This window comes from Neoarius graeffei, chromosome 1, assembly GCF_027579695.1.
Source record: "Neoarius graeffei isolate fNeoGra1 chromosome 1, fNeoGra1.pri, whole genome shotgun sequence".
NCBI classification, from domain to species: domain Eukaryota; kingdom Metazoa; phylum Chordata; class Actinopteri; order Siluriformes; family Ariidae; genus Neoarius; species Neoarius graeffei.
The window spans coordinates 85,418,856-85,443,458 of NC_083569.1; the positions used below are offsets into that span (position 1 = coordinate 85,418,856).

At 41.9% G+C, this 24,603-nt stretch overlaps 1 protein-coding gene across 1 annotated transcript in view; it reads left to right on the forward strand.

Annotated features, from left to right (window-relative positions):
- The window catches only part of LOC132900986 (E3 ubiquitin-protein ligase TRIM39-like), a 145,725-nt gene that overhangs the window by 60,700 nt on the left and 60,422 nt on the right, over window positions 1–24,603 (forward strand). The gene's annotated exons all lie outside the window — the stretch shown is intronic.

The following is a 24,603-nucleotide window of genomic DNA, read 5'->3' on the forward strand; positions in this document are numbered from 1 at the left end:
TCAAAGCTTCATCCCTGTTTTCCTGTCCTGTCTACTCCCCCTCTGTCAATTGTATGTGTGTATGTAAGGACAGGTTGATGGTCAATTTCACTGGTACTTGTGACTAGTGATAATAAAGGGTTCATTCATTATATAATAATAATAAATAAATAAATAAATAAATAAATAAATATATATATATATATATATATATATATATATATATATACACACACACACACACACACACACACAACCCCGATTCCAAAAAATACAAATTGTAAATAAAAACGGAATGCAATAATTTACAAATCTCAAAAAGTGATACTGTATTCACAAGAGAACATAGACAACATATCAAATGTCGAAAGTGAGACATTTTGAAATTTCATGCCAAATATTGGCTCATTTGAAATTTCATGACAGCAACACATCTCAAAAAAGTTGGGACAGGGGCAATAAGAGGCTGGAAAAGTTAAAGGTACAAAAAAGTAACAGCTGGAGGACCAAATTGCAACTCATTAGGTCAATTGGCAATAGGTCTTTAACATGACTGGGTATAAAAAGAGCATCTTGGAGTGGCAGTGGCTCTCAGAAGTAAAGATGGGAAGAGGATCACCAATCCCCCTAATTCTGCGCCGACAAATAGTGGAGCAATATCAGAAAGGAGTTCGACAGTGTAAAATTGCAAAGAGTTTGAACATATCATCATCTACAGTGCATAATATCATCAAAAGATTCAGAGAATCTGGAAGAATCTCTGTGCGTAAGGGTCAAGGCCAGAAAACCATACTGGGTGCCCGTGATCTTCGGGCCCTTAGACGGCACTGCATCACATACAGGCATGCTTCTGTATTGGAAATCACAAAATGGGCTCAGGAGTATTTCCAGAGAACATTATCTGTGAACACAATTCACCGTGCCATCCACCGTTGCCAGCTAAAACTCTATAGTTCAAAGAAGAAGCCGTATCTAAACATGATCCAGAAGCATAGATGTCTTCTCTGGGCCAAGGCTCATTTAAAATGGACTGTGGCAAAGTGGAAAACTGTTCTGTGGTCAGACGAATCAAAATTTGAAGCTCTTTATGGAAATCAGAGATGTCGTGTCATTCGGACTAAAGAGGAGAAGGACGACCCAAGTTGTTATCAGCGCTCAGTTCAGAAGCCTGCATCTCTGATGCTATGGGGTTGCATTAGTGCGTGTGGCATGGGCAGCTTACACATCTGGAAAGACACCATCAATGCTGAAAGGTATATCCAGGTTCTAGAGCAACATATGCTCCCATCCAGACCACGTCTCTTTCAGGGAAGACCTTGCATTTTCCAACATGACAATGCCAAACCACATACTGCATCAATGACAGCATCATGGCTGCATAGAAGAAGGGTCCGGGTACTGAACTGGCCAGCCTGCAGTCCAGATCTTTCACCCATAGAAAACATTTGGCGCATCATAAAACGGAAGATACGACAAAAAAGACCTAAGACAGTTGAGCAACTAGAATCCTACATTAGACAAGAATGGGTTAACATTCCTATCCCTAAACTTGAGCAACTTGTCTCCTCAATCCCCAGATGTTTACAGACTGTTGTAAAGAGAAAAGGGGATGTCTCACAGTGGTAAACATGGCCTTGTCCCAACTTTTTTGAGATGTGTTGTTATCATGAAATTTAAAATCACCTAATTTTTCTCTTTAAATGATACATTTTCTCAGTTTAAACATTTGATATATGTCATCTATGTTCTATTCTGAATAAAATATGGAATTTTGAAACTTCCACATCATTGCATTCCGTTTTTATTCACAATTTGTACTTTGTCCCAACTTTTTTGGAATCGGGGTTGTATATAGTGTGTGTTGTGGCCATTTTTTACCAAACATTTCCTGGGCCACGCGAGGCAGAGTGTGGGGTTGTTTAGACGCACATTCCACAGTAAGCACACACGGAGAGTGAAATAAAACGAGATGTTGTTCCATTTATTTTCCACAGTCCGGTTGACTTTCAATGAATCCAACAAACAACGTAAAAAAAAGGGGTATAAACTAAGAGGGTACGCTATGCGGTCGAAAACTGTGTCCTACTCACACTCTGTCTGAGAGGCACCTGTGAGTGCACCAATTAAATCTGTGATTCGCGCCGCCAATGCGCGTCGGAGGGAGGGGTTTCACAGTACCGCCCACATCACAGGTGCATTGGGCCAGACAGAGGGTGTTTAGGTCCAGGTAAGTATACATAAGAGGTCAAGTATATAAACAAAGAGGTAGGCATATAAACATAACAGGTAAGTATTTATAATAACTAACTAAAAATCTTTTTCTTTTACAGGTTGCCAGCAACTCAAAGCAAATTTCTATCAATCTCAAATATGGCTCCAACACACTGGCCCCTAATTGTCATGGCTACTGCAGGACAATTACTAACATTATTTACCAAAAGGAGCCATACGACACCAAATCAAATAGATGCCATGCAAGACACCTTCTCATATTCCATAACCATAATACATCAGTCCATCAATCACAACAATGTTTACATTTGGGTTTTTTTTTGTTTTTTTTTTTCACATTTTATGCGCCAGTAAAGTCCTTCAGGTGAAAAAGGTCAAAAAGGTTCAAAAAAGTTGAAGTCCAATGTAAATGTAGTGCAATATGGCAAAGTCCATGTATTTACCATCATTAACCTCATAGTATAATTAAATACACACACGCTGTCCAAACCTCCAAGTCGTCGCAACAGTCACAACCTACACAAACGCACACTTTCACAATGCATGTACAGTTAAAGGGCAAGAAAGTGTGTGCGCGTGTGTGTGTGTGTGTGTGTGTGTGTGTGTGAGAGAGATGTAAAAACTATTTCAGCACACGCTAATGGAAATGAGTTTTAAAGAAACTATGTAAGAGCTCTCTCTCTCTCTCTCACTGACGCTGTAGTAAATACTCACCACTTTAAACCTCATACACACTTCTCTAGCACATTACTCACTTCAGTGTGGCAAAACAAAATTCCAAATTCTCTCTCACACACATGCATGCGCACTAAACATGTGCTGACAATCTGTGATACAATATATTGCAATATTCGACATGCACAATATTAACACACCTCTTGTGTTAAGTCCTGGAGGAGGTTGCCTATAGAGACCGTACTTTGTGCAGCGAAATAAATTCTGCCCTGTTTAAAAAACTGTCTAAGGTCCTTGGTTTGGATTAACTGAATGTGTTCTTAATGGTGAAGGCAAAGTTTGCAAACATTATTCCAACACAGGAAGATCACGCATTTTTAAGAATAATCTTCTCATCGTATCATAAACCAGGTTTAAAGGTTAGGCAATTGTGCCAATATCGAAATGCAATATTGACACATGTATACAGAGTCCTGTCTCAGAAAATGTGACTGGGGGTAGGCCTGTAACGATAACAGATTTTGCTGGACGATTAATTGACCAAGAAATTATTGCGATAAACGATAATATTGACATTTTAAGACCATTTTCAACTAATATAATGATAATGGAATAATAATGCAAATACACCCTTTCAAAGATCAATAAACTTTACTTTCTAAAGAACATTTAACACAGGAACTGCAAGACAACCAAAAACAATAGGCCTAAATAAAATGGACTTGTTAACATAAGAATAGCCTAATGTAGTCTGGCTTACGGCAAGGACTTAACAAAAAACTGCACTTGAATAAAAATCAAACACAACCAAAACAATAAATAAAATGGATTATTAAGTCTCTGTAACAAGATTGCCCTTAAAAGATATTAAACATTAGGCTCAGACAGGGAAAACAAACTGCCAGTTAGGACCTTTGTAAACAAAAAGTGCAAACTAACAACAAAAACAAGTGTGTGTGTCTGATCTGCGGTGCCAGCGTGTCCGTCAGTAAAAGATGTAATGTGGAGCGCCATTTCACCAAAGTCCACGGCAACTTTTCGCGGGACATTCCTGCGGGTAGCAGTCTACGAAAAGACAAGATAACGGAGCTGAAGACAACACTTCAACGGCAACAGTCTCTGTTCACCAAACCGGCGAAGAAGGCCAATTCAGCAACTGAGGCTTCGTTTAAAGTGGCTGTTGGGTTCACCCAGAAAGAGACCCCGATTCCTTCGTGCTGATGCCTTCCCTTCAGGCCCGAGGACGAGTCAATTTGCTCAGAAACGGACAGGAGAACACGTGTGGGTTGTTCACATGTCAGTTTATTCGCTTGCTTCGTCAGAATGAAAACATTTGTGGGACTGTATTATAGTGTTGCTATGTTTATGTTTTGTCTTCGTGTGTGTGTGTGTGTGTAATGAGTGTGTGTCTATGTAGAAGTGTGTAATGATCATAATATAATAACATATTTTTGCTGACAGTAAGGTACAGATAGATATCAGAGTTTTGGCTTATAATTAATATTATGTCTGATTCTTGGAATGTTAAACATAGACACTGTAGAAGGTCAACGGCACACAAAGTTTGCACAGAAAGGATCTGAATAATTCTTATAATTAACATGAATAATTCTTAACACATGAATGTAAATGTCAGTAAATTACATCTTGATTATTTTGATTCCATCAACATAAGTAAAATAACAAATGCTCTTAATAATGAATATTGTAAGAGAATAAACATAAAAAAAATAAGAACAACTTAACCACAAGAACAATGAGAATATGTCTGAGAGAGAGAGAACAATTAAACCACTAACAGGATTAAACTTATAACTAAATTAGGTTAATGCTCTTAAACTAAAAATCCTTAGAATCATAAGATCTTAATTATAATTATGAAACTAATCTAGAACTATGAAACTAACATTAATCACGGAATTAATCATTAATTACGGGATCTATAAAACTAACATTAATCATTACCATAGTATATTTCAATATATTTCAGTATATTTCATAGCCTTTATGAAGCCATGACCTAAGATTCAACTGAATGAATAAGCATGATCGTGAACTTTAATTCTACTATTTCTGAGTGTGGTCTGACACTAAGACAGACCTTCAGACTCTGTTTTCAAAATACACATTCAAAATACACATTCATAAACAAAATGTTCCCAAACATTGCCCAATGCCCGGCCGGACTAAGGTCGTTTGGTGCATTCATCAGAATAAGGAGAATTAATATTTTTCACTAATATTCTACATACTACATATATCTGTATCTTTATTCAACCTACTGATTCTGATTCATATTCTGATCATAATCTACATATAATAAAATTTGACCCCAACAATCCCCCCCTTTAATACTAATCATAGTATTAACTAGATTTTAAGTAAACATGTAAGTAAGATTATGATTAAGATTAGTGTTACACCCTAGCAGGACGATAATATACATTGTTCTCTCTATGCAGAGGTTTGCGGGTAAGACTATTTATCATCTTATGCATTCTGTCCATCAAACATCTCAAAATGCAAGGTCCCAGGAAAATAAACAAAAGAACAATCACCACTACAGGAATACACATAGAAAAAATAGCAGACCAACTAGACCAATTACCAAACAGTCCAGAAAACCACACCCACCCTGCCATATCCCCATGTTCATCATGTTCTAGTTGTTGAGCAATTTGTCTCATTTGATGTACGGCTGCACCTATTTCACCATCCGGGTTATCATTAGTGGGAATAAAAGTGCAACAGCTGTCTCCAATCATAGCACAAACACCCCCCTTTTCTGCTAACAAAATATCAAGGGCCATACGATTTTGAGTAGTCATTAGACGCAGGGAGGTTAATTCTGTTCTAATACCATCGACGGCTTTAATGGTTTCATTAACAAAGCTGGCCAAGCGATAATGTGTTAATTCTACATTCTTCCATAAATCAGCTACACCAAAATGAGGAAACATTGATGTCCAAAACCGGTGCCACCTGGTAGTAAGATGATGTTCCAAGGGTGGAAAATTATGAATAACATCTCGTTTTGGGCGATGAGCAGAGAAAGGATGGATAGCAGTGATAGCGTTTTTGAGTTGTATGGGAGCGCAAATGCCTGACCACTTGGTGGGAAACGAAACAAGGAGATTACTATTACCGCAGTACCAGTACCAGTTTAATGCTAATTTAACACCAGGATAATTATTAGGGTGTGGTGGAACGCAATTAGGATGAGCCCTACATGTATTCTTGATATATCCGATACTGTTGAGTGTACAATCGGTTAGCGGAGGGTTACATCGACATGAATTCGGGACCCAGCGAGGACATGGAGAGGTGACGGAATTCTGATCATATATCTGCTTACATTGAGACTTAGGAATGTGTCCTAAATAAATGTTACTTTTTTGAGAGTAATTCATTCTAAAACAATGAGGGAAAGTGTAATTAGAAGGCATATCTACTTTTAGAGTAGTGAGAATAGAATCTTGTAATATAATGTCAGGGGTATTTGTGCCATGTACTGAAGAAGTTTGGTTTAACTTTGCTACCACAGAAGGGTGAGGAGAGTAATTACAGAAAGGGCCCCAAAATTTAGAAGGTTGGCCTTTTGGCCCCCAAGCATAATATAAAGCTTCAGAGCATAACGGCAAAGGTGGGCGTGTAATAATAGTGGAGGATGGCATCAAATGACATACATAACAACTTTCATTTGTGTGAGCCCGTGCAGTCCAGTTAGCGAATTGCCAGAAGATGTTGTCTCGAGGTCCAGCTCCAGCGGGTAACCCTGCTCCGAGCAATAGGAGAATAGTCACGAAGGCTCGGGCGGGTAACCCTGCCCCGAGCAGAGATGAAGCAGCCACGAAGGCTCGGGTGGGTAACCCTGCCCCGAGCAAGGAAGTGATCCTGAAGGCCCGGGCGGGTAGCCCTGCCCCGAGCAGTGATATTACGAGACCCGCGATGTGGACCATCATGGTTGTAGTGAGGTGGTTCGGTTCCACGGCTCCAAACGGTTCGCGGTTCGGATTCCAGACTGGACGCAAGATCTCTTCCCCCTTCTCGTTCACAACGTCTCACAGGCAGTAACGGATTCTCAGTCAGCCGGGCTGCACAACTCAGTCAGCGTTTGCACACAGGTCAATTCTATAGCACAGAGAAAGGGAGAAAGAGAGAGAGAGAGAAAGAGACTGGATAGGGACACAAAAAACGTTAATAGCAACTGATTATTGTAACACAACTTTATTATCGAGCCTTCTTCAGTCGGGTGGCATGGATCCACTGTGGAAAAAGGTCAGTTAAGACAGCAGTACGAGTAATGGCGACTATTTCTGCAGGTTCACTATATCTAGGTTCTCCCAATTGTCCAAATCGTTTAAAAAGTCTCACCAACACCTTGTCTCCCACTTGGAAGGGGTGTGTGTTTGCTGATGGTGGAAATGATATCGTACTATTGACTTTAGTACAAATTTCATGCAATTTATCGATAAGGGCTGCAGAATACTCATCCATATGTGTCTTCAAATCAGAGGTACCCAGAGCCGGAGTCCCTTTTCTCCAGGGGACAGGGAACGGTCGCCCAAAAATGATCTCGTAGGGAGAATAGCCGCCGAGACTAGGCTTCGATGTCATGCGAATTTCAGCCAGTGTGGCTGGCAATAGGTCTACCCAATTTCTGGAACCCGTGGTCTGCATAGCCTTAGTTAGTTTGTCTTTCAATGTTCGATTAGTACGCTGTACGATACCAGAAGATTGAGGATGGTATGGAATGTGAAAGCGCCAGTTTAGTGAAAGATACTTACACAGATCTTGTGTGACCTTTGAGGCGAAAGGGGTACCTTTGTCTGAGTCTATGGCATCTGGAACCCCATAACGAGGTATTATTTCTTTTGCCAGCGTACGAGTCACTACCTTTGCATTCTCTCTAGAACACGGAAAGGCTTCTACCCATTTAGAAAATTTATCCACAATCACCAGAAGATATTTAAACGGCCCACAGGGAGGCATGTGTGTGAAGTCGATTTGCCATTCTAAGAATGGAGATGTCGGTATGGGTAAACACTCGTGTTTCGCGACTGCTTTGGAGTGATTGTTCTGTGCGCAGATGAGGCATCTCTCGAGAATTGAATCCACCAAACTGTTTAGATTGGCTATACAAAAAAGTTTATTCATGTCCCCCTTTACCCCCCTTCGTGCACGGTGTGTTACGCCATGAAATTCACGCACAAGGAAGGGAAGGCAATGTGATGGAAGACAAAGGCAGCCATCTTGGCTGTACCATAGGCCATCAGAGGCGACATAAGCATCTTGTAGCTGCCAAAAGGCAGAATCATTTGGAGAAGCTGAAGCCTGTAAAGAGATAAGGTCTAAATCTGGGATCAGACTACTAGCAAGACAAGATGTATTACATGATGAAGAGTCTAGACCAGGAGACATGACACCAGAAGCAGCAGCAAATTTTGCCATACGATCAGCAAGAGAGTTACCCATGCGTTCAGGGGTGTTTCCCGAGGCATGCGCTTTAGTCTTGACTATAGCGAGTGACCTAGGGAGATGACAAGAATCAATAAGATTTTGTACTAAAGTTGAGTGTGAAATGGGCTTCCCATCTGCGGCGTGGAAGCCCCGTGACTGCCAAATCCTCCCAAAATCATGAGCCACCCCAAAGGCATAACGAGAGTCTGTGTAGATTGTGACGTCCTTGCCCTGAAACAAAATACAAGCACGCATTAGTGCATACAATTCGGCTGCCTGAGCGGAAGAGAACGGGAGAGCATAGGCCTCGTGTACAATGTCAGGCAGGGAACACACAGAATAACCACAGAGGAAAACATTATCTGAAGGTTTAGAACAAGAGCCATCAACAAAGATTACTTCCCCAGTCTCCAGAGGGCTGGAGGAAAGATCAGGCCTGATACTGGTAGTATGCAGGATTTCAGATAGACAATCATGATCAGTGTCCTCTAAAGTGTCGCCCTGAGAGTTAAGAAGGCGTGCGAGAGCGTGACCTACAGTGTTAGAGGATGTGACACGAATTTCAAGATTGTCAGTAGAAAAGAGAATGGTTTCATATCCGGAGCGTCGCTGCGCAGTCATATGTTGAGTCTGTAAATTTTGCAATACCTGTTTAACTTGATGTGACGAGTGCAAGATCAGTGGGTGAGACAAAACCAATTTCTCTGCATCTGAAACCATCATGGCACAGGCGGCGACAGCTCTTAGACACGCAGGCAAGCCTTGAGCAACAGTGTCTAATGTTTTAGATAAGAACGCACACGGACGAATCCCCCTCCATGCTCCTGAGCCAAAACACCAGACGCCGTACCTTGTTGTTCGCAGGCGTAGAGATGAAAGGGCTTGGAGTAGTCAGGTAAACCCAGAGCAGGGGCGGAGCAGAGAGCACTTTTGAGGGAGTGATAAGCGTTAATCATAGTGTCAGTCCAGGTCAAAGGATGTCGCTGTGGGTCTTGATGAGAGATTGCAGAACGGAAAATCTTGTCATAGGAGGAGCAGTCAGGGATCCATTGTCTGCAATAATTGATAAGACCCAGAAAAGACATGAGGGCATGCTTAGTGGCAGGGCGTTTCGTGTCTAGAATCGCCTGCACCCGATCAGCTGACAGCTTACGACAACCTTGTGAGAGTTCAAAGCCCAGATACTTAACAGCGTCCTTGCAGAACTGGAGCTTGGTTCTGGAAACCTTGAAACCCTTTTTCGCCAGATGTTGGAGCAGGCGCAATGATGCGTCTTGGCAGATTTCTGGGGACTCAGCAGATATCAGAAGATCATCGGCGTAGGTCAGGATCACAGAGCCCTGGGGGAGGGAGAGGTCACAAAGTGCGTTACGAATTACAGCTGAAAATACAGCTGGAGAATCAATAAAACCTTGTGGTAGGCGTGTCCAAGTATACTGCTTCCGTCTGTGCGTGAACGCAAACAAAGGCTGTGTGTTTTCTCCAACCGGAACGCTGAAAAATGCAGAGCAGAGATCAATGACGGAGAAACAGCAATGATCAGCAGGAACTTGTGATATTACAGAGGAAACGTCAGGTACAATAGGTGCTACAGGAACAATCAGTTCATTAATCTTACGCAAGTCCTGCGTAAAACGCCAGGTACCGTCTGGCTTGGGCACAGGGTTGACAGGTGTATTGTACGGGCTGATACACTCTCTCACCACGCCTTGTTCAAGGAGAGACTGTAAGATGACATCAATCCCTTTGACTTTATCCTCAGAGAGAGGATACTGGTTAACATATACAGGGAGCAGATGTTTCAGCTTAGCTTCATAAGGAACACAATTAACCAGGCCTACCTCATCCTTCTGTTCAGCCCAAAGAGAGGAGGGGATTTCAGCCAAAGCCGTAGAAGGGTCAGCAGAGGGAATAACAGGGTTTACAGAAGTCATGCAAACAGCAGAAATATTTGGCACAGTCACATGTGAAGAAAGATAAGATAAAGCAGGAGGCAGCGAGTCAGGAGTGCAAATTGTCATCTTGGATCCCTGAAACGAAATGGATAAATGTAATAGACTCATTAGATCCCGTCCCATTAAGTTAAAAGGACACTGTGACATCAACACAAAAGAGTGATGTTTACGAAGTGCTGGGTCAGCGAGACAGGTTACCAATAACGGAGGAGTGCAAGGGGAAGAAAAAGGGACCCCATCAATTCCCACAGAGCGAACGGTTTTGTTAGACATCGGACCCTCGTATGACTTTCCCACCGAGGACATTGTGGCACCAGTATCAATTAAGAAAGGGAGCACCTTTCCATCCACAACCAATTCTACAACAGGCAAATCACTAGCTAGATAAGAGTCGAAACAACAATGTAACATCATGGGGTCACAGCTCTGTAGGCAGCTCTATGCTCGATATGGGCCTACACTTGCCGTAGGCAAAGCAAGAGGAGGAGGAGGGGGAGAAGAAGGAAGAGACACACCACGCTGAAGATTAGAAGAAGAAGCAGAAGCAGCTCTTTGCCGTGCCTTATCCTCATCTATCCGTTTCTTTCTACACTCGCGCTTCCAATGTCCTTCTTTACCACAATAATAGCACAATCTATCACCAGGGAATCCCTTATTCCCCGCCCTGTCTTGTGGATCACCCCAATTCTGTTGTGAGTAACCACTAGCAACGGAAAGACAGGCCACCTGCTTAGTATCCAAAAGATCATCTCCCTCCAAAACTCTAATCTTCTCCCCTAGAGCTCTCACTACCATATTACTCCGGTCACTCAAATGATGTTTCAACACCTTCTGTACATCAGGACGACAATTATTCAGAAATGTCGAGATAAAGAGAGGATTGCTTTGCTGCTGGTTCAGTGGCATATTTCCCAAACAAGTCCACGTCTCGCTAAAGCGTGTCAAAAACTTGGAAGTTAGTTCAGCCTTCTCCTGTTTACAACTAGTAACCTGTGACAGATCACGGCTAGCCTGTCTTCGTGAGAGCAGATAACGCGTCAATTGTTCCCTTAATTCTCTCATAGCTCTATCAGTCTCTTTCCAGTAAAACTTCATTACTTGTTTGGTCGTGGTCTGACCGTTTTCTTCCACTTTTACCTCCGTCACTTCATACTCGTCCGTTTCGGGTTTCAAGCAAGGTACGGCGGCTAGCAATGCATCTTCATCATATTTATCACTGAGAACAGCATGCATGAGAAAACGATAATCTGCACCAACCATTTGTTTGTGCCTGCACATTCTTACAAGCATGTCCACGAAATTGATTGGGTTGTTTATCGAAGGCAATAACTTGATAATGTCTTTTAATTCTGATCTTTCGATTACGTTCATTATGTCTTATATTAAATATAGTTAGTTTTTTTTTTTTCTTTTTTTTTTCTTTTTTTTTCTTTTTTATCAGACATCTAATTTATTGGGTTTGTTTACCTGACATGTTTCGACGTACAACTTCCGTCTTCCTCAGAGTGTCACCGGATGTTAATTGGTGACGCATCTTTTATCAGCTGCTGTTTCTGAAGGCGTGGCCTTCCTGTCTGGTTTGACAGGTCGGTCACGCCTTCTACTGTCTGTTTGTCCCCTGCAAGATGGCACTCCAGGTGTGGGAGAGCATGTATGCTCCCTCATCCCGGTTGATGGTCCTCGGGCTTCGCTTACGGATCTCCATGGCCTCCCTGATCCAGCGCTGATGTTTGTTATCTTCTGTGCGGATGACTCTGGCATTCCCCCAGTCCATAATGTGATTTTCCCTTTTACAGTGATCTGTTATAGCTGACTTATAATTTTCCTGTTGTGCCTTTTCTTTTATTGTTCGGGTTTGTCTTGTAGCTGTCTCCTTTTCGCACTCTTTCTTATGTTCATGTTTTCTTGTGCTGAAACTCCTTCCTGTCTCCCCAATATAAGTTTTATTGCATAATTTACATGGAATCTCATATATGGTGTTGCATCTGTTGAATTCATTCTGATGCTGAAGGCGGATTGATCTTAAACCCTCTTCCTCTTCGCGCCCACACACAAGCTGTGTTTATTTCATCATCAGAATCCGTATTAGATTCGTTTGTCTCGTTTCTTCTGCTCATTACAGTTTTTCTTCTAGCGCCTGTGTTATGAGATGCGCTAGGAACGTTATCAGCGGGACATGAAGCGTTCGCCGGTGTATCTACAGGAATGTTTCTTGTTTCCTCGAGTACCAGCGGAGGAGCAGAGGCTAGGGATCTAAATAAAGCAGGTTTCACCTCTGCATTACGTTTGGGATGTGGTATTGAATTCTTTTGTTCTTTCATCTCTTTAATTCTATGAAAATGATCCCAAATTGGCTTCATTCTAATCCACTCTAAATAACCTTTGGTCATATAATCATAATCCCATTCTGGGTTGCCGAATCCTTCATATATCTGTTTGTGTGCCGAAACGAGATACTCTGGTCTAAAAATCCCTGCACGAGGATAAATTAACCGAGACTGAAATTGTTTCGTGGACCAATCGGCTAAAAGGTCCAGCCAAGGAGCAGTATAGAATCCCAAATCACATCGATTCATCCAATCCCGTGGAGTGTCTTCAGAATCGGGTCTGAGTACCTCTTTACTACCACAACTACCCCCCATGGCCGCACGAAGGAATCAAAGATTAAAAGCGCGCTCTTCTCGTGACAGTTCTCCCCCTTGAAGCTTCTTCACGAGGCTCACCGTCCCGTAAACAAATTACGAGGTTTACCAGCTCAATCCCGTGGCTCTACCAGCCCCGTCTCGTCCCGTAAACAAGAGTCTAAAAGGTCTAATCTAATCTCTAAAAAGTTTACGAGGTTCCTTACGTCCCGTGCCTCCGCACGAGGATTACCAACCTGAATTATGGGTCTCTATTTTTTTTGAAATTACTACCAACCAGGCGGTCAACCAATCAATAACCAATCAAATTAAATTAAAATTAAATTAACTCACCTGGTTGGCAGTATCCCACTTCTGACACCAAATTGTTGGGTTCACCCAGAAAGAGACCCCGATTCCTTCGTGCTGATGCCTTCCCTTCGGGCCCGAGGACGAGTCAATTTGCTCAAAAACGGACAGGAGAACACGTGTGGGTTGTTCACATGTCAGTTTATTCGTTTGCTTCGTCAGAATGAAAACATTTGTGGGACTGTATTATAGTGTTGCTATGTTTATGTTTTGTCTTCGTGTGTGTGTGTGTGTGTAATGAGTGTGTGTCTATGTAGAAGTGTGTAATGATCATAATATAATAACATATTTTTGCTGACAGTAAGGTACAGATAGATATCAGAGTTTTGGCTTATAATTAATATTATGTCTGATTCTTGGAATGTTAAACATAGACACTGTAGAAGGTCAACGGCACACAAAGTTTGCACAGAAAGGATCTGAATAATTCTTATAATTAACATGAATAATTCTTAACACATGAATGTAAATGTCAGTAAATTACATCTTGATTATTTTGATTCCATCAACATAAGTAAAATAACAAATGCTCTTAATAATGAATATTGTAAGAGAATAAACATAAAAAAATAAGAACAACTTAACCACAAGAACAATGAGAATATGTCTGAGAGAGAGAGAACAATTAAACCACTAACAGGATTAAACTTATAACTAAATTAGGTTAATGCTCTTAAACTAAAAATCCTTAGAATCATAAGATCTTAATTATAATTATGAAACTAATCTAGAACTATGAAACTAACATTAATCACGGAATTAATCATTAATTACGGGATCTATAAAACTAACATTAATCATTACCATAGTATATTTCAATATATTTCAGTATATTTCATAGCCTTTATGAAGCCATGACCTAAGATTCAACTGAATGAATAAGCATGATCGTGAACTTTAATTCTACTATTTCTGAGTGTGGTCTGACACTAAGACAGACCTTCAGACTCTGTTTTCAAAATACACATTCAAAATACACATTCATAAACAAAATGTTCCCAAACATTGCCCAATGCCCGGCCGGACTAAGGTCGTTTGGTGCATTCATCAGAATAAGGAGAATTAATATTTTTCACTAATATTCTACATACTACATATATCTGTATCTTTATTCAACCTACTGATTCTGATTCATATTCTGATCATAATCTACATATAATAAAATTTGACCCCAACAGTGGCGCACGTTTTAACGAAGCGGAAAAAGCCGTTCACCGATGGCGGGATCGTAAAGGAGGCCATAACCGCGGTGGCTGAAACGTTGTTCAGGGACCATAAAAATAAGGAGGAAATTTTGTCTGCTATTGCCAATATACAGCTTGGTGCCAATATCATGGCAAGGAGTGTCTGCGCTGTCTGCGGATGCGGTAAAACAGCTGGACTCGGACATGAACAGGTGCAAATGGTTCTCTATTCAGTGCGATGAGTCTGTGGACCGCAGTGATACAGCCCAGCTAGCTGTTTTCATTCGGATGGTGTTTGACGACTTTTCCACCAAAGAGGAGTTTTTGACCTTACTCCCACTGAAAACTACAACCAGGGGAGTTGATATTTATAACGCAGTAAAGGATTACTTTGTGGAAAAAAGATCCCTATTGAAAAGCTGGTGTCTGTTACAACTGACGGAGCACCTGCAATGACGGGTCGTCACTCCGGATTTATTGCACTCTGCAAAGCGGACCCGGACTTTCCAAAGTTTTTTGTTGGGTAAAGTTTTTGATTCTTGGTTTGTAGAAATTGTAAATGATCCATGATAATATTTCATTTTCAGATGTCTTGGTGCATGTAAATAGTTTTGTGACGTGTGATACAGGGACATGGACATAGATAACAAGGATAAGTGAATAAGTAACAATATCTGTATTTGTAGTAATAATAATAATAATAATAATAATAATAATAACAACGATAATATTTTTGTGATGTTTTAATACAGAATGTGAGATGTGGACAGTAACATATTGTACCGTAATGTTCAGGAAAAGAAAGCTTATTGAGTTTGTTTCTTCGAAATGAGCGATGAGAATAAATGTTACAAAACATGAGTAGCTCTCGGCCATTTTTATTTTGTAAAAGTAGCTCTCAGAGGAAAAAAGGTTGGAGACCTGGAAGCGAGAGGAGTCAGTAGAGACCGATAGAAGCCTTTTGACATTCAGTCTCTTTGGGAGAGAGAGAGAGACGAGGAAAACAAACAAGCATGCAAATAGAAATTATCGCGGCCGGAAAAGTTATCGAGCTCATTAAAAGTTATCTTGCGATTAATTGATTTATTGATTATAATTACAGGCCTAACTGGGGGCCCTGCTACACGAATCTATAAATAAATATTTAATGCAATATCAGTTGCATGACAAATGAGTGGACACACTGACATTTGACATGAGCTCAAGATATTTGTTGTATGTAGCGTGTTGCCAAAACATCCCTCAAGTGAATCTTACCACTGAAGAATCCCTAATTTAGTATGGAGACAGCGATGGTTTTGCTGTGCATGAAATATTTATACAAAACTGAAATCTGAGTATGCTGTTATCTGTTAATGAATAAGGGCCCTAATACACCAAGCCGATCACAGTCTATAGTATGTGGAAATAACACCTCATTTTGGGTTGATATCAATATTAATATCGACTCTGTACAACCAGATAATGGGAACAGCAATTGAGAAAATATAAATCATGATCAATGGTTGAGGATTCAGTCTTTTTGACCGCAACTGCAGTATTCATTGCTTGAGAAAGTTTAAATCTATGTTTCTCATTTGTTCAAGTAACCTGTCCTTGATTTGCAATGTCTATAAAGCTCCAATGAAGCACATGAAGACGAGGACATGGAGTGCAAGCAAGTAGGTCAAGAAGCAGTAGTGAGATTTTGCTCTGGATGTCAACATCTTGGAGCAGCAAAGACTGCGACCTTGCAGCCAGCGACGGCATGAGTGAACACCACTCTTCATTGTGCGCATAAGCAGGTGTTGCTTCAGATCTAAAATGAGCGCTTCCCATTCCTCTTCAGGTTCTAACTGGATACTGAAGTCTCGCTGAGAAGATCTGGAAGGGCTGGGTTCCATACTCTTAATCCTCTGCTCAGCCAATCCCAGTGCTTCTTCCACTGCTTGTCTCCGCACTTGTTCTTCCTCCAGTCTGTCATTGAGCAGAGACACATTTTGCTGGGTAGAGTCAAGCTGGAGCTCTGCTTCTGCCAGTCTGCTCTTAAGTTCTCTGATGTCCAATCCATCCAGATCACCTGCAGCGCTGCTGATTTCCTGAGGAGCTCCAGGAGCAACTTCCACACATACCGAGCCCTGTGCAGGTGAGTGCTGGACTTGTTGATTTGCTATCCAGTAATAGCGGTTCTGCAGCTCACTCAAACTAAGCTGGGTTTCTCTCAGAGTCTGAGATACGGCTCTCAATTGAGCAGAAACAGCAGTTTTCTCCTCTAGAGCCTGCTGCAACTTGATGTTGAGCTGCTGGAAGCCAATATCTCTCTGCTGAATCTCTACTAGGCAGAGCTGTAGGTGAGACTGTAGCTGCATAACCTGTTCTGAAGTTGGGCCTTTACCTGGAACAAATTGTGAGTCCTTGCTGGTCTCCCTGAGAGCTTGACATTCAGACTGCAGTTGACTCTGTTCAGACCTCAGCTCTGCTAGCTCTGCCTGGTATCCCAGAATGTCTTTTTCACACTGTTTGAAAGTGTGTGCTTCTTGTAGTGCCCTCTGTTGGTCATCATATTTTTCCTTCAACTCCACTAGCTTGGTGTTTTCAGACTGCAAATTTCCAACCTCCTTAAACAGTCTCTCTCTCTCAGTCTGAAGAGCACCGACACTGACGCTAAGGCTATTTGAATCCTCCAATTTGATTGAGTTGAGTAAATCAGGGCTTGTTTGCTGTCTATGTTCGACTTCCTTCTTGGACTTCCTGAGTTCCTCAATCAGTCTGTCTCAGTCAGACTGCAGACTGACCATTGCTTTAGAAAACGCATTAACCTGTCTACTATAGGAACTCTTCTCCAGCGATGCGTGTTTAAGCTGGGCCTCTTTCTCAGACAGGGTTTGTGAAAGACTGTTCACCAGCGCCGATAATTTCGTTTCGAGTGTGGAGCTTTGCTTTCCAGGGCCAGAAGCTTTTGGACCAAGACATTCTTTTCTGTAGCAAGAGCTGATATCTCCGAGGTGGAATCATTTAGCTGATGCCCAAATTTATTCATGGATGCTGTAGCTTCCCTGAGTTCTTCATCGTATCTGCTGCGTAAAATCTTGAACTCCTCAATGAGCTGATCACTGTCATTTTGCAGTGCTGCCATGGCTTTCCCAAGCGATTCATTCTGAGATTTCAGATTCTTGTTTTGGCTTTTAGCTTCAGACAAATCCTGCTCTGCTTACATAATGTCTCTGGCCAAATCTGCAACTCTCTGGTCTGCAGTTTCTCCCTCGTTTCTCAGTAAATTAACTTCACACTCAAAAGCATTTAATTCTACATTGTACTTTTCTTCAGCCTCCACCAATTTCCTCTCGGACTCACTGATCGCTTCCTTTAGGCTCTTGTTTAAGTCATCTGCAGCTACCTTCTGGGCAAACAACTTTTGCTGAAGTTCATTACATTCAGACGCTTTCGCTGCTACGGCCTGCTGCAAATCAGCAATCACTTTACTCGTTTGTCTGCTGCTTGTGGTCGGTGTGGTCAATGTGCAGCAGTGTGGGGTGTCTTCCTTTACATGTTTGGCATTCTAGTCTTTTCTGACAGGTTTTGCTCATGTGACCCCTTCTAAGGCAGCCAAAGCAGTGACCATTGTTTTTCAGATGTTCTACTTTCACAACATGAGGCTCCAATGCAAACTTGGTGCAGTAAATGACTGAATGGGCATCATCACAGAAACTGCATGTTGGCAAGGTAGGTAGCTGTCTATGTTTTTGGCCCACAGTTGATGCCATAGTGGTTGCAAAGCTCTTCTTGGGAGTCTTTGAACTGGTCAGTCTTGATTTTGATGTTACGCTTTTGCAGACATGCCAACCCTGTATGATAGCAAACTGTAATGGTTGTTTTGAGATATTTGTCCATGTCTGCCAACGCAGAGCGTGCATGGGGGGGTTCAAAAGGGGTGTGTGCCCCCCTTTGGGCTCGGAAAATTTTAGAAAATGCATTCAGAAATGGTGACCTCTGGTGGCTTTTTACAGTGAAAATAAAGGGCAATCAGTACCATTTGAATACTTATAATATTAAATCATACAATTTCAGTTATTCTGTCAAACTTCAAAAATATTTGCAAATGAACATAAAAAATACTGGTTTTTTAGAATATATATTCTGAAAAGAAATCAAATGATTATCAAATAACTGAGAAAACTTTATTCTATAACTTCAAGCAACAAGAAGTCTCGTCTCGTCTCGTCTTCTTCCGCTTATCCGGGACCGGGTCGCGGAGGCAGCAGTCTAAGCATGGAAGCCCAAACTTCCCTTTCCCCAGACACCTCGGCCAGCTCCTCGGGAAGAACACCGAGGCGTTCCCAGGCCAGCCGAGAGACATAGTCCCTCCAGCGTGTCCTGGGTCTTCCCCGGGGCCTCCTCCCGGGGGGACATGCCTGGAACACCTCCCCAGGGAGGCGTCCAGGAAGCATCCGAAAAAGATGCCCGAGCCACCTCAGCTGATTCCGCTCGATGTGGAGGAGCAGCGGCTCTACTCCGAGCTCCTCCCGAGTGACTGTGCTTCTCACCCTATCTCTAAGGGAGCGCCCAGCCACCCTGCGAAGGAAACTCATTTCGGCCGCTTGTATCCGCGATCTTGTTCTTTCGGTCATTACCCAAAGCTCATGACCATAGGTGAGAGTCGGAACGTAGATCGACCGGTAAATTGAGAGCTTCGCCTTTTGGCTCAGCTCCTTCTTCACCACGACGGACCGGTAAAGCGACCGCATCACTGCGGAGGCTGCACCGATCCGCCTGTCAATCTCACGCTCCATCCTTCCCTCACTCGTGAACAAGATCCCGAGATACTTAAACTCCTCCACTTGAGGCAGGACTTCTCCACCAACCTGGAGAGGGCAAGCCATCCTTTTCCGGTTGAGAACCATGGCCTCGGACTTGGAGGTGCTGATTCTCATCCCAGCCACTTCACACTCGACTGCAAACCGCCCCAGTGCATGCTGAAGGTCCTGGTTTGAAGAAGCCAACAGGACAACATCATCTGCAAAAAGCAGAGATGAAATCCTGTGGTTCCCAAACAGGATTCCTTCCGGCCCCTGGCTGCACCTAGAAATTCTGTCCATAAAAATTATGAACAGAACCGGTGACAAAGGGCAGCCCTGCCGGAGTCCAACATGCACTGGGAACAGGTCTGACTTACTGCCGGCAATGCGAATTTTTTTTTTGAGAGAGAAAACACTTCTTGTTGCCTGCTGCTTGCCGGCAACAAGAAGTGTTTTCTCTCAAAAATGACAAATTACAATATAAAAATATCAGCAATTAACAAAACATTGGTTCAAACAGTACATCTATTCCAGTTCTACGTGAATTTGATAGACAGGATCCTTATCATAACATTCTTCAGACCTTGATTAGCTAAAAAGCATGCAAACCTACTCTAAAACTTTCCACATTCATATATATGAGTAAATTAAAAATGGAAAAATGCTTGAATCTCTGAGTACATATATAAATGAATCATAAATGAAAATCTAAAGATATACTTATTATAAAAACAAGTATTTGAAAAACAAGTATTTGGTATAAACACATAGAACTAATCTGACTAGAGACAGCAGATAATGAAAAAGTTTACCTGTACATATACCTTGATTTTGGAAAGCACCAAAAACTGGATACAAGGTACTGTATTCCTCTTTAAATTTTTGGCACACAGTCTTAGTTTTGCCGATCGTTTTTCTTGCTCTTTTCGGCGGCGGGTCAGACGGATCGGCTGAACTGTCAGCGATTTTTTGCTTCTTCTAAAGCAGGGGTGTCCAAACTGATCCATAAAGGGCTGTGTGGCTGCAGGTTTTCATTCCAGCCATGCAGCAGCACACCTGACTTGGCTCATTCAATCAACTGAACTGTCTTCACACAGTCAAATACTTGCAGCCACACCCACCCTTGATTAAAGGGTGGGTGTGTCAGTTGATTGAATAAGCCAAATCAGGTGTGCTGCTGCATGGCTGGAATGAAAACCTGCAGCCACACGGCCCTTTATGGATCAGTTTGGACACCCCTGGTGTAGAGAGCTTGGAAAAATAGCTCAAACTTTCTCATTTGAACTGTGTTTTCAGCCCCAATTTTTACTCTACACACAATTTTCTCAAAAGTAGTAGCCACACTTGTCCTGATTCACACAATGTGTCTACCTACGGTACACGATAGGACTTGCAGTTTTTGAATGAGAAGCCTGAAAGTGAGGAGAGCACAGCCGCCCAGCCCCATAGACTGCCATTATAAACTTGGCAGAAAAGTCACTCGTTTTTAACTCGCTCTAGTGACCTCATTTTTTACACTACAGACAAAAAAAAATTACATCAGTGTGTTCAGGAGATCCTTGTGGCCCTCACTGTGAAAGAATTTTGTGAATATCTCCTTCCGTTTTCGTGTAAATCCCCGTTGTTTGGAGGGACCATTTTCTGTGCATTTCTGTCTCTCCCTGCTCGCTCTCTCTCTCTCTCTCTCTCTCTCACACACACACACACACACACACACACACACACACACACACACACACACACACAGAGGGCTGCTCGCGGGCTTCAGTCTGATTGACGTGTCAGTATCCAAACATTTTGAGGTGGTACCTCGATAGGATTGGATGGCATTTTTCCTTTATTTTACACTGTAGACTGGATTAAAATATTTCATTTTTGGGTCAAACCTTCTATTGTACTGCTTGCAACATGGGTGTGAGGAGCTTTTCAAGCAATATGGTAAAAAAAAACTCCTGAAAAAAATCTCATACCCCACCTTTAAATTCTAGTTGTTCCATTTTTGATTTTAAAGCAGTTTCTTCCATCTTCAGCGCATGCAATGCAGGCAGAGCTTTGGCGTGCTCCTCCAGCGCAGCCTTCTCAGCCGCAGCAACTTTAAAGGAACAGTCCACCGTACTTCCATAATGAAATATGCTCTTATCTGAATTGAGACGAGCTGCTCCGTACCTGTCCGAGCTTTGCGCGACCTCCCAGTCAGTCAGACGCAGTCAGACGTGCTGTCACTCCTGTTAACATTGTAGCTAGGCTCAGTATGGCCAACGGTATTTTTTGGGGCTGTAGTTTGATGCGACCAAACTCTTCCGCGTTTTTCCTGTTTACATAGGTTTATATGACCAGTGATATGAAACAAGTTCAGTTACACAAATTGAAACGTAGCGATTTTCTATGCTATGGAAAGTCCGCACTATAATGACAGGCGTACCAACACCTTCTGCGCACTTCGGCAGCGCATTGATACGGAGCTCAAATATCAATGTGCTGCCGAAGCATAATTAGCTTTTCTCTCTCACCTCAATCTGTTACCTACTCTCACGCTATCACCCCTTGAAGAAGATACCGCTGCACTGAAGCTCTGCGCACTTGGGGCTTGCTTGCTTATTTAGGCGGAGTAATGAAACCTTACATGCGTCGGTTCGCCCCCTAATGGTTTGGCGGAGTATTGGTCAAAAAGTGCTTGATCAGATATACAGCAGAGCCCGCATTTTAAATGGAAATAAATCACGATTTTCATTTAATTTAATCGTGGCAGCCAAAATCGCGATTTTCGATTAAATTCGATTAAGGGAAAACTGCGTGGACATTAGGAGTTGTGAGAGAGAACATTAACAGGAAGGAGAGCATTACACCGAAACCTCAGAATGGATTGTGGACTGTGAGACTGTGGAAGGAGAATCAGTACTGGGCTGGTGCTGATCCCCCTGTCCGCCTCCCACTGAGAGAGAAGGTGGAGACGGTGGGGGTGTTTGTGGATTATGATGAGGGTCTGGTCTCCTTTTATGATGTGAAGTCCAGATCTCATATCTACTCTTTCACTGCTCAGTCTTTCACTGAGAAACTCTATCCATACTTCTGTCCTTGGCCAAATGATGGAGGTAAAAATTCAGCCCCACTGATCATCTCTCCTGTATTAAAGACTGAATGAATTTTCAACTCACAGATTTAATCATCTATTAAATGATGAGAATAAATAGAAATATTTTACATTTTCTGGTTAAATTTAGAAATACATATTCCCCTTTAAAATGCTGTACAGTGTATTGTAATACCTGGGTTACTTTTTTGCAGAAACAAATAATTTTACTTCTACTGTCTGTTTTTACACATTTTGATTGTGGAACTTTGTCATGACAAATCAAATATTCTCATCTCATCTCATCTCATTATCTCTAGCCGCTTTATCCTTCTACAGGGTCGCAGGCAAGCTGGAGCCTATCCCAGCTGACTACGGGCGAAAGGCGGGGTACACCCTGGACAAGTCGCCAGGTCATCACAGGGCTAACACATAGACACAGACAACCATTCACACTCACATTCACACCTACGGTCAATTTAGAGTCACCAGTTAACCTAACCTGCATGTCTTTGGACTGTGGGGGAAACCGGAGCACCCGGAGGAAACCCACGCGGACACGGGGAGAACATGCAAACTCCGCACAGAAAGGCCCTCGCCGGCCACGGGGCTCGAACCCAGGACCTTCTTGCTGTGAGGCGACAGCGCTAACCACTACACCACCGTGCCGCCCCCAAATCAAATATTAATAAAGATTATTTACAGTTCACACTGAGTTTTACTGCAGAATTTAATCTGATCAGTAAAATGGATGAAGTTCAGCTGCTGATGTCTGTGTAAATAAAACCAAACAAAACTGTTTCTCCTTCAAACCTCATCAAACACAAACAAACTTGTATTTTATTTCGAAATAAAAGTGTCAGGGTTTTTCTGTTCTTCAAAATAGAAACAAATGAAGAAATGAATCCTCAATCTGCACTAAATCCTTCCATCTGCTGGTACAAAGGTGAAATGACGCGGGCCATTTGGGCTCAAAATACTAAATTAAAACAAATATGTTAAATGTAGGATGGCAGAGGGAGTCTCATTAATAGCGGAGCTCCCATCGAGTCGATTTTTTTGTGGTTGTACCACCAGCAGTGGCATAGTCAGGATTTTTTACATGGGGTAGCCAAAGGGGAACCAAGGATATACCAGGGGTGGCCATATTTCCTGTATTCTGATGTATCTGGTGGCATATCTGGTGCCTAACTCATGAACAAAACCCATGTGAGCCAAGAAGTCAGAAATCTCATCTCATTATCTCTAGCCGCTTTATCCTGTTTGACAGGGTCGCAGGCGAGCTGGAGCCTATCCCAGCTGACTACGGGCGAAAGGCGGGGTACACCCTGGACAAGTCGCCAGGTCATCACAGGGCTGACCAGGCCCGGCCCTTACCAATTTGACACCCTAGGCAAGATTTTAGGTGGCGCCCCCTCCCCAACACCAGTTAAAGCCACTGATAGTGTATCTATACTAACCAGAAATGGAATAGCTTTGTCTTAAAACATTCTTTTATTTAAACAAAAAAAAAATTGCACGTTCAAAATACTTAATTAAAGGCATTAAATAAAGAAATTGCACATTCAAAATATTTAATACTGAATTAAAGAAACAAATACAAAATATGAACTGAATATATGAAACATAATATGGCTTACATAAAGTATTACATTTACAGTACTCCCAAAATAAAAAATGTAAACAAGTGTTGTAATTCGTAAATGCAATATAAATAAGGCATTGCACAAAATAAGATATTAAAGAAACCAGTGTGCATGAAAAATACAAGGATTTAAATAAAAATATATAAAATTGTGATATTAAAAAGACCTCTAGTGGTGTTTTTTGGTACTGCCTTCAACTTCAACTATTGAAAAACTAAATGTAGAACAGGGGGGAAAAACTGTTGATATGTAACTATATGTGTATATGTTGATATTGAATATAGTACAAGGGAAATACTAGTTTACTATATGTTATGTTGTGCTGCTTTCCTATTTTTTTTCTCAGCACTTTGATGTCTGTCCTATCTCTGTCCACGTATGGGAGAGTGAAAAACGTAATCTCAGCTCCTTTGTATTTATGCTATTTGTAAAGAGAACACATCCGAGTGCTTGTTTCGTTTCCCTGCAGTCTTGACGCACTGAGATTGTTTCTTGTTTTCAACGCGTTTATTATATTTTCCTCCAGGAAGCTCTACGCAACATGGTTGCTTGAATGAGCTGCTAAACTGTCATTTTAATTAGAACACAGATCAACAAAGCAACTTTGTTTTATTAAAAAAAAAAATGTGCCAGGCAC